Below are 12,158 nucleotides of genomic sequence, written 5' to 3' on the forward strand. Positions count from 1 at the left end.
GTGTTGAGAGGTACATCTCTGGAAGATAGGTGATCCTAGACTGTACAGACTAAGGAAAGAAAAAGATGTACATTTTCAAGGTGCATCTTGATCAATTGTATCAGAGTTCAGAGAACAGCTGGTCCTTAAGGAAGTGGTATGTTTTAAGCCACACCTTGAAGAGCAAGTAGGATTTGGAGAAGTCCTTCTGAGCAAGCATATAAGCTCTGCTAGTCCTCCCAAACTCACACTCACATCTCTCATCTAGACAAGTTAGAGCCACCTTCACATCAGGACAAATGGTATCACACTTAGGATGGAGACCCTAGATTAAGAGATGAGAACTGTGAGGCCCTGTGAGGCCAATGTGTTCTTGGCTTGATGCTCTGCCACCCATGGGGCATGAACATAGGGAGAAAGGTAATCTGGTGGCTGGTCTTTTTTCATCTCGTTAATTTGTCACCAAAGAGGTGATGCTCCAAAAGTATGATCTTACTCCTTCTGTTTCTTGTTTTGCTTGCTCAACATGTCTACAAATGCAGGTTATAGAAAAATCTTTACCCCCAAAAGGTGACTATTTCTTCTTCTAAGCTGCTTCTCCTGTCTGGTGTTTGTCCTTTTACAGAGTGTTTTACATTTGGTTGACCAGTTTTCCCCTCAACAGAACATGTTGGTTGACAAGTTCAGACCACAGGTGGAAAGAAGGAGGCTGGGTACATAAACAGCTGTGCCAGTCAGGGGCCAGGAAGGAGTCAGAGGGCACTCAAAGAAGATAATTTGCAGCAAGTTTGAAAAAGGGACTATTTATTTTTAAAGGGATACCCACAAGGGATGGTATAGCTCCTCAGGGTCAGGAACAAGGGAAAAGGGTTTACCACCCAGGGCTTGAAAGAATGAAGGAAGAAGTGATCACCAAAGCCCAGAGAAAGAGGCCATAGTTCTACAGAGGGCTACCTGGCAGGTGCTGTGGCTTTCCATAAAGAAATACAGAATGAACAATAGCAACCTGGAAGGAAGAAATCTGGGAGAACAAATAAACACCACAACTTCTACCTGCTGCCAGAGGTCCCTATTGGCCAAACCCAACTGGCAGCCAAGCCATGGCACCTGATTCAGTCCATACAAGCCAGCCTCCCAGACACAGAGTAGACAAGAGACTGGGGAGGGCATATCAGAGAGAGAGAGAGAAAGAAAATCTTCAACACAGTAAGTTTTTAGTTTCTTTATTCCATGAGTATGGCATGGCTTTTCACTTTTATATATATTAAAAATTTGCTTCTCGTAGTATTTATTATGAGATAGAATTCAGTATATAAATGGGTCCATCTTCTACTTGCAATAAAAAACAAATGATGAGATGTTCTTGAAATTCTTTAATTATACCTGTTATTTGACATTCATGAAAATGTATATAATGATAATGTATGTGCAAACTTTAAAATAAGTTTTTATTATATAAATAATAAACAATATTTATTGTTAAAGGAAAGAAACAAGAGAAAATTATTAAGAAAATAGTAAAAGTTACCTGGAATCTTATCATCCAAAGATGATATTTTTAACATTTTGATGAACATGCTGTCAGTCTCTTTTCTGTGCATATGTATAGGTATTTTTATATGAAAACAGTGGGGTCATGCTCTTTATCCATTTTTACATCCAGCTTTTTTCCCTTAATATGACTTGTGAGTAATTCTTGGCTATTTGTTTCCTATCTTGGTGTATCATAATTTCTTCAGACATCTCCTATTATTGGCTATTTAAGGTGCTTCCAATTTTTTACTATTATAATTATACCACAATGGAAGCATGTGTGATTTGAAAATGATGTATCTGATTTCTTGCATTTACTGCCTAAGCTCTCTAAAATAGATAAAGACAGCAGAGTCTCACATGCATCTTCAAAATAAGCAAACTATGCTAACCTTTGCCACTTATTCATGGATTACAGCCATGCTATTGTCACATGCACGTTAAAATGGGTGTCCTCCCAAACTCTCCTGGAATCTTTGTTTTCAGTGGTCTTCTATATGCAGCAGAAGAAACATTGGAAGGCCTGTATGCCCCTGCAGGCCCTTAGGGGAATGGTGTGTCATTGGCCCCTCTACTGCCCCACAGAAGACAAATGTGGGCCCAAGACAGAGCAACAGGCAAGTGGATCATTGGCCTGGAAGACTTTGGACATGCCAAGCTCTAAATTTCTATCCCCTGTTGAAGCTAAATCATCACTATGACTTTTAAAATTAAGGCTGCTAGCCTCAACTGGTGTGGCTCAGTTGTTTAGGCATTATTCCACAAAGCAAAGTGTTGCCAGTTTAACTCCTGGTCAGGCACATACCTAGGTTGTAGGTTTGGTCCCCAGTCAGGATGCATATGAGAGGCAACCAATCGATGTTTCCCTCTCATATGGATGTTTCTCTCCGTCTTTTTTTCCCTCCCTTCCCCTCTCTCTAAAAATAAATAAATGAAATCTTTTTTAAAATAAAATGAAAATAGCGCTGTTAGAACAGGGCCAGTTTTTGTATGCGAATACCATGTGTACCTCCCATACTGAGGGTGTAAGGGCGTCTTTTGAACAATTTGAATTTCCTTCATTCTTGCAGACTCCCTGCTCTAGCCATTGATCATCAGTCTCCCAGCTTCTGTTTAAGAAGGTTGTCCTCTTGGCAGAGATCTAGATGTAATTTATGTTTGCTGGAGAGAGAGAGGAAGAGGACTCAAAACCAAAATAGAACAGAGCTAGCACAAAAATTTTTTCCTGCTGAATGTTGACTGACATAAAATTATCTGGAATTCATCTGCTCCCAAAAGAATTATAGAAATATTACAGAAAATAGTTTGATTGGGAGAATTTTGCAAGTTCTATCTGAAGAAAGAAAATCTGCCCTCGGAACTGTAGAGTGAATTTAAGAGAATAGCAATGAGAAAATTAACACTAGTTCACGCGTAGAGTACCAAAAGCAGGCCTAGTCTCACAGACATGCCTTGGGTCACACTAAATCCTTTGGTAAACATGATGTGCCTATTTGTGCCAGGTCCCATACTGGGTGTCAGGGATGCACAAATGAATAAGCCACGGACCCTGTTTTCTGGGCCTGAGGGTCTAGTCAATCTAGGGTCTCTACCATTATATAAGTGGGTAAATGTTAGAGATGCCATAACAATTATATCTAGTGTTCAGTATAGGTCCAAATGGAGAAGTGAGGGGTCATGTCCATATAGAGGGGAGGGGAGGGTCCTTACCCAGGAGATGATCCTCCATCCTGTCCTTGAAAGGATGGTGATAGCAGTGGTGATAATAAGGATTGGTGACTGTTTGCTGAACACTTACAGGTGCTGTCACTCTGCTTACTCCTGCCAGGGTCTGGTGAGGCAAGCTAAAAGTCCAGGGTATAAAACTGAAGGAGACACTTTCCCATGGGTTCATGCAAAGGCAAGGTAAGCACCGAACAGTGAGTACCACCTTCACAGTTGCCTGCACTCCCAGCTAAGTTATAAAAGAGCTACTCAATTAACACTAGTTTATGTGAGGAATTGGTGTTCATAAAAGGCATAACTGGAATTAGCACCTGAATTCTTTTCCTCCAGAACGGGACTGTTGACAACATCTTCACCAGATAGCCATGGGGTGTGGGGGAGTCTTCCAGGCACAAGGAAGAGAGCAATCAAGTTGATGTGGAGAACAGCAGAGCAAGTTCTGAGAAAAGCAGCTGGTTCCAACCCAGAGGTACCAAACCTGAGGCTCACAGCCCAAATCCAACCTGCAGATGGGATTACTTGCTAGTGAAGCATTTTTTAAAAACTCAGGCCACTGTTGAAAAATGAGCTTTCCTATAACATTTGGATTTCCAGATTCACTGGAAAAAATGGGAAGAGCAGGCAATGCTGGGCCTGTGTGTCTGCACAGAAGAACTCAGAAGTGAATAAGGGCTGCCTGTTCTGCTGGCCTCTAACTGAGGCCTGTGCCCTTCCTCATTGCACCTACAGTGTTGTCTTGTGCTGCGTCCCAAGAGTGGGGGTACACTTCTGACAAAAATGGGGAGATGCCCCACAGTTGCCTACTTGGCAAGACAGAGGTGGGCAAGTCTGCAAGGGCCCATCACGGAGGGCTCCTCACCCAAATCCCAGGGATTTATGCCTCATATTTGAAGGTAACTAAGAGCCATTTGAGAGTTTTAAGCAGAGGAATGATGAACTCAGAGGGCAGCTCTCTAGGGTAGATGGGGTGATTGGTCCTACCTTTCTATCACCCGATGTTCACCTCTTCCTGCTGTATTTTTCTATGTGGCGCCTCAGACATCCACGAAGTACACGAGCACTGCTGGCACAGCAGCAGGTGCCTTCTCCTCTTGTCCTCCAGCATCCCCTTCTCCTCCTGTTCTCAACTGAATGCTCTGATTCTTATTTTATTGAGAAAAGAAAAGCCATCAGGAAGAGAAATCCCTCATCTCCCACCACCAAATCTCCCCACCCACCTTGATTATGAGGGAAAGACCCTGCTCTCCTTCTAGGTCAGCCCCTCCTCTTTCTAGTCTGTGGGTCTCATTCCCCCTTTCCTGCTGAAGGACTCAAGGACTGGAAGGGGAGCTGTGGAGATGCAGGACAAGGGGATGAGTCATGTCCAGGGCAGGATAAAGAGGGATCATGCAAGGTTTCATCACACTACTCAGAATGGGTGCAATTTAAAACTTATGAATTGTTTATTTCTGAAATTTTCCATTTAATATTTTTGCACCGCAGTTAACCTCAGAAAGCAAAACCACAGGTAAGAAATGACTACTGTACTTGGAACTTTTGTCTTCCCAGTTAAGCTTTGAGCACCACATAGGATTGGTGGTGATCTGTGCTGTTTTCTTCTCTATCCTGAGCATCCAGACCATAGCCTGGCACTCGAGAAACTTTTGCTGAAGAAAAGAATGTGTACCTAAATGGGTCATCACTTGTGCAATGCCCAGCAAAGCACTGAATTATGTATTAATGAGCACTTAATAATTCATTAGTTTCCTGATGCTACTATAACAAATTACCACAAATTTGCTTAAAGCAACAGAAATCTATTCTCTCATAGTTTTTTGGGAATCTGAAGTCCAAAATCAAAATGCCAGCTGGTCACAAGGCTGTAGGAAAGAATCTTTCTTATCGTGTGGCTCCTGGCACTTTTTGGCTTATTGAAGGCACAACTCCAATCTTTGCCTCCATTGCCTTTTTCTTGTGTCTGTCTGTGTCCAAATCTCTCTTCTTCCTCTTCACTTAATCCTAGCCAAAAGGCTGAGAAGCAGTACTCTCCTTACTATAAAGACACCAGTCATTGAATTTAGGACACACCCTATATCCAGGCTCTCAAAATCCTTAACTACATGTGCAAAGACCCTATTTCCAAACAAGATGACATTCTGAGGTTTCTAGACATGACTTTTTTTGAGGGGTGGACACATTTAACTCACTACAGTAAGTTTAGATCTCCCTTAATATTTAGATTGTCTAAGTATCAACTACTAGAGACTCACCTATTGAGTTGCAAAGACGTTTTTAGTTCTTCAAGTGTTTCTTGTAAAGAAAAAGTTCTTAAACTGAGGGGGCCAATAGCAGTATGCCATTTTTTATCTAAAAACTCAAACATGTAAAAATTGATCTTTTTTATTTTCTTTTTTTTAATATATTTTATTGATTATGCTATTATAGTTGTCCCATTTCCCCCCTTCTCTCCCCTCCACCCTGTACCCCCCTCCCACCCACATTTCCCCCTTTAGTACATGTCCATGTGTCATACTTATGAGTTCTTTAGTTTCTACATTTCCCGTACTATTCTTGCCCTCCCCCTATCTATTTTCAACCTACATTCTATGCTACTTATTCTCTATACCTTTTCCCTCTCTCTCCTCCTCCCACCCCCCTGCTGCTAACCCTCCATGTGCCCTCCATTTCTGTGGTTCTGTTCCTGTTCTAATTGTTTACTTCGTTTCTTTTGGTTTTGCTTTAGGTGTGGTTGTTGATATTTGTGAGTTTGCTGTCCTTTTACTATACATGTCTTTTCTTTATCTTCTTTTCTTAGATAAGTCCCTTTAGCCTTTCATAAAATAAGGGCTTGGTGATGATGAACTCCTTTAACTTGACCTTATCTGAGAAGCACTTTGTCTGCCCTTCCATTCTAAATGAGAGCTTTGCTGGATAGAGCAATCTGGGATGTAGGCCCTTGTCTTTCATGACTTGGAATATTTCTTTCCAGCCCCTTCTTGCCTGTAAGGTCTCTTTGGAGAAATCAGCTGACAGTCTGATGGGAACTCCTTTGTAGGTTACTGTCCCCTTACCTCTTGCTGCTTCTAGGATTCTCTATGTGATTTTAAATTTTTACCTTGAGCTCCCATTCCACCTAATGAAAAAGATCAGACTAGTCATTTTCAGTCTTTTCCTCAGTCATTTCTCATTGAAATGTATTGAGTTCTAACTCCCACTCCTACCACCATCTCTCCCATTTCTGGTTTCAGCCAGAGTCCTGGCTGGACTTTTGTTGTACTCCTGGAATATCCCTCAGGACTGAGCACACAGACCCCCAAACCTACTGGCAGTCTGTGCCCTGCCATAGACTTAGCAATGACTCCGCACTAGCATCTAATGTCTTTGAGTCTGCTCTGACTGTTCCTCCCTACTCTTCCTTCACTTTATCCAGTCTCAGGGGATGGGGAGTGGATGAGTGTGAATAGGAGACAAGACAGTTCTAACAGGTAAAGGTGTATCTCCCTGAGGAGTACCATTGTATGTATGCTGGTGGTGGTGATGGTAAAGGGACAGCTTCAAGTTGAAGAAAGATTCTTTTCCTTGTCATTTGCTAGTATTCTGTTTTATTTTGAATTGTTTTCTGTTGTTTGACTTTATTGCTTTCATAATAAAAGTTCTGTTTTCTATGAAGAAAATGTTCACTAGATGTTAAATGGAAAAAAAGTATCCTAAACAGAATACTGTATAGTATGATTCCACTATACTTCATATATCTGAATCTTTTCTCTATCGTATGTTAGGAAAAGAGATTGAAAAAAAAATAAATGACATCATTATTAATGGCTAATGCCAGACAGCAAGAATACTAGTATGTTTAATTTATATTAGTCAACATTTTTATAATCAGAAAAAAAGTTTTATTTTGAGAGCTGGTATCAGATTCTCAGGGAGAAAACTAAACTTTCAGTATATGGTATTTTAGAAAAGACTATGCTAGCCCTCAAGGGGTGGGTGAGAGCCTTAGGCATGGACGTGTGCTGATGCCAGGCAGCAAAGGGAAAGGGTTCCACACCCCTCCTGAGCTGCAAAGCCAGCTCATGCTTGAAGGCCAAGCCTGGTCACAAAGACAGGCCCAAACTCTGAATTACAGCTTTTCTATAAACTGCTTTTCTACCAAATTCTTAAGACAATGTGGTTTCTACCATGGTCTCCAGATGTCTATGAAACAGCCACCAGCTGGAAGGGTGGATACCACGGAAGGTCTCCATGAACTATTGTAGAGAAATATGCAAGTGAGTTAGGACTGATGTCTGGGTGTAAAAGTAGTTGTGGCAGGTTGAGTGGGAATGGTTAGTTCTCTCATGAGCCACAAGAAAACCTCTAGTTGAGGACTGCACTGTCCCTTTTCATCCAAGGGGCCTCTAGAAGACACCCTAAGTTCTTGCACTATGAGGCTAAAGTAGGCGAGGCTTACCATCAGTGAGCCTGCATGGTTTATCAATCCAGATCAGGTGGGTTACAAAATTAAGGCTGGGTGCACAAGAATGCCTGCTGGGTAGGTGCTGAGATGTCTATGGGAAGTCAGTAACTTTCTATTCCTATTTTTGTGTCCCTGTGGCAGCTTCTCAGGATGAATTCACTACTGACTTAAAACCTGTACAATCTTTAAGAGAGGGCCCAGGAGTTACAATCCTGTGTGCCTACAGCAGCCAGGCAGGTGCATGAATGTGTGAAGCAAACTGCCTAAGGTGATAGAGGACAATGGGGAGACCCTGAGGTAGACAAACAGAACCACAGAAACCATGCAGCATGAGACTTGGCCCTCTAGCTGTATATAGGCAGCCCTGGAGGAGAATCACCTCAGACTGAAAAATCATGCTTCGATTAGAGGCATCAGCCAAAGCTGTGCTGGTCAAGGTTTCCAGATAAAACCTTAAGTGGTATACTGGTTCCACAAAATCAGGCTACATTCATCAGCCTTTTTGTTTGCTCTGCCCCCACTTTTTTTTCTCTTTCCTACATTTTTCTTTTCAATGTAAGCAAAACAGACCTTGAGTTTCTTGCTTCTGGAATGTTACTGAAAACAGCTTGCTCAGAAAAACTTACTTTCCATAAATACACCCATTTATAAATGAAAGAACACAATAACTGGGAAGCTGAAGACATTTCTAATTTGTTTTTGTTTGTTTGTTTGACTTTCTTAGAGACCCAATCATCCAATACGCACATTCTCTTCATATCTGCACATTAGTTCCAGAGTCTTGACAGGAATTTCCTAAGCCAAAGAGATTGTAATCAAAGATCCTTCCAGAGCCCACTGATAGAGGTAAGGGAAAAAGTTATTATCCACATAAAGTGCATAGAATTAATGACACCCTGGACTAAAACTCCTCTTTTTGGCTGTGCTTAAACGTGTCAAAACAAAAGATTAAAGCAGAAAAAATACTTATCTTGACACTTTTACAACAGGAAATGAATTTTGACTCCTTGCTCAAAGCCCTCTCTCATTCCTTCCCAAAATAGAATAGTAATTTAGGGGCCCTTTTCCTTATTATTTTTTAATGACAGAAATCATGATGATGGGAAAAGAGGGCAAATACTGAGCACTTTAAGAATATTTGTGTCACAGGAGAGCAGTCACTTGTTAAATAGTTGATGTCTTTCTTTTCCTGTCTTCTTTCTGAGACTGTAGGAAACCTGCATGTAAGGGGAAGTATGTGCCTGTGAGGAAAAGGGAACCCCTTGAGTGAGTTCCTCACCATGTGCTTAGTTTGAAAGGTTCTTTATCTGCTTTATCTCTGGCCTTTTCTTTGAAAATCACCCCCATCTTCTTGCCAGGTGAATTGTTGGGGATTTAGTGGCATTTTTACAAGCCACTTTATTTTCTGGGTATCTTCTGTATCTGGAGGAGATGGCTCTGATCCCACTTCTGGTTGCACATCTCTCGCTAGCTCCCTCCCTTTCTCCTCTTCCCCATCCTCTCCTCTACTTCCTTCCTTCCCCTCAACCCTTACTTGCACTCACTCCTACCTGCCTAAAAGGTTTGAAGGTGGGAGTCCAGCCCAAAATGATTGCTAACCTCTTTTCAGCACCCTTTACCTCCCCAGGTTAAGTGTTCTTCTTGCCTGTTAAAATACCTTTGCTAAAGTACCAATGAAACGTCAAAGAATCAGTTTGTGCTGAGATCACTCCCTACATGTCTGGAGAGTTTTACTGGTGAATTTGTGTTGTCTTTAAAGCCTTTCATGTACTCATAAATTGCGATGAAGCAGTACTATGAGGTGAATTAGAGGACAAGGCCTCTTATTTTATGCATGTAAGAGTTCATTTCAAGGAGAGATTCACAAAAATGGTGCGATTTTGATTTTGTCAAATGTCACCAATTATTTTTCAAATATTTTAGTTCAGCAAAACCAGATCTCTCCCCTGCTGGACTTTCTAATTTATGTGTACTTTAGGGGTAACATAAATCCCTATATTTCTACCACATTTGCATTTAATACAGCCAATTATTATTTTCCTAATGTCTGAGAACACTTTAAGAGAGATTAACAGCCCCTTTTGAAAGACTTTTTTCCTCCCAGACTCCCAAACAGGAAATTGTATTTTACTAAGGGTACACAAATATCATTCCCAAACTACAAGTGTGGCTTCACATCAAGTATACAACATACTCCTGAATTTGACAAACTGTATTCTATTTCCTCTAGTTCAAAAGTATGCATAGGTGAAATTCCCAAACAAGTTTGTCACCTAGGTAGATACATGTAAATATATTAAATGATTGATATATTTTATAAAAGCATTACACATCTCTGTGTCTATCTTCTGCTTAATGTTTTTATTCAAGTTTTTTTGGGGGGGAGGGACAAAATTAAACTCATTCTTAATTTTTATTGTTTATTATTCTTATTATTATCCCTCCACCCCCTTCTTTTTTAAAATAATTTTTTAAAGATTTTATTTATTTATTTTTAGAGAGGGAAGGGAGGGAGAAAGAGAGAGAGAGAGAAACATTGATGTGGGGTTGCTGGGGGCCATGGCCTGCAACCCACCCAGCATGTGCCCTGACTGGGAATCGAACCTGTGACACTTTGGTTCACAGTCCGTGAACCACTGAGCTATGCCAGCCAGGCCTCCGCCCTCTTCTTCTTTGGCAACCATCAACTTGTTCTTTACGTCTGTGGGCCTTTCTGGTTTGTCTTACTTATTTCTTTCTTTTTTTAAGATTCCACATATAAGTGAAATCATACAGTATTTGTTTTTCTCTGCCTGACTCATTTCACTCAGCTTAACACCATCTAGGTCCACCCATGTTGTTATATATGGCAAGATTTCATTCTTTTTATTGTGGAATAATATTCAATGGTATATGTATAACTACTGATGGACATCTAGGTTGCTTCCATATCTTGACACTACCAGTAATGCTGCAAAGTACATAGGGGTACACATATCTTCTCAAATTAGCGTTTTTGTTTCCTTCAGCTAAATACCCAAAAGCAGATTTGCTGGATTGTAAGGCAGCTGTATGTTTTATTTTTTTTAACAATCTCCTTACTGTTTTCTATAGTGGTTGCAGAAATTTAGAATCTTACCAATACTATATAAGGGTTCCATTTTCTCCACATCTTTTCCAGCACTTGTTATTTGCTGATTTATTAATATAACCATTCTGACATCACCTCAATGAGGTGATATCTCATTGTGGTTTTAATTTGAATTTCCATGATGATTAGTGGTGTTGAGTATCTTTTCATATGTCCATTGATCATTTGTATGTTCTCCATAGAGAAGTGTCTATTAAGATCCTTCACCCATTTTTAAATTGGATTGTTTGTCTGTTTGCTATTAAGTTGTATGTGTTCCTTATATGTTTTGAATACTAATGCTTTATCAGATATATCATTTGCAAATATCTTCTCCAGTTCAATAGGTTGTCTTTTCACTTTGCTACACAAAAACTTTTAGTTTGATGTAGCCCCTTTTGTTTACTTTTTCTTTTGTTTCACTTGCTTGAGGAGACATGTCCAAAAATATATTGCTAAGAGTGATGTCAGGAGAGTTTATTGACTGTTTTATTCTAGGATTTTTATTGATTCAGGTCTTACATTTAAGTCTTTCATCCATTTTGAGTTTATTTTTGTATATAGTATAACAAAGTGGTCCAAATTAATTTTTTGCATGTATCTGTCCAGTTTCTTCAACACCACTTATTGAAGAGACTGCCAGTACCCCATTGTATAACCTTGCCTTCTTTGTCATAGATTAATTGACTGTGTAAGCAAGGATTTATTTGAGGGATCTCTAATCTATTCTATCGATCTATATACCTGTTTTTATGCCAGTACCCTCCTATTTTGATTATTATGCTTTATAGTATAGCTTGATGTTGGGAAGTGTAATACCTCCTACTTTGTTTTTTTCTTCAGATTTCTTTTTGGCTATTCAGGGGCTTTTGTGATTCTATATAAATTTTAGGATTGTTCTAATTAGTTGTTAAAATTCCCAGTGGAATTATAATAGGGATTGCACTGAATCTGTAGATTGCTGTAGGTAGTGAGAACATTTTAACAATATTAATACTTCCAATCCATGAGCAATGTATGGTATATCCTTCCATTTGTTTGTATCTTCAATTTATTTTTTCAATGTCTTATAGTATTGAGAGTACAGGCCTTTCACCTCTTTGGGTAAGTTTATTCCTAGGTATTTTAAACTTACTGATGCAATCAAATAAAGGGGTTGTTTTGTTAATTTCTAAGGCTTTGGTATCAGGGTAATGCTGAATTCTTAGAATGAGTTGGGAAGCATCCCTTTCTCTTCAATATTTTTTAAATAGTTTTAAAAATATTTTAAAACTTGTAAAACTATGTATTAATTCTTCTTTGAATGTCTGATAGAATTCACCTGTCTGGTCCTAGACTTTTATTTCTTGGAAAGATCTTTTTTATTAGTGCTTC

The sequence above is a fragment of the Phyllostomus discolor genome, chromosome 6 (genome assembly GCF_004126475.2).
Source record: "Phyllostomus discolor isolate MPI-MPIP mPhyDis1 chromosome 6, mPhyDis1.pri.v3, whole genome shotgun sequence".
Classification (NCBI taxonomy): domain Eukaryota; kingdom Metazoa; phylum Chordata; class Mammalia; order Chiroptera; family Phyllostomidae; genus Phyllostomus; species Phyllostomus discolor.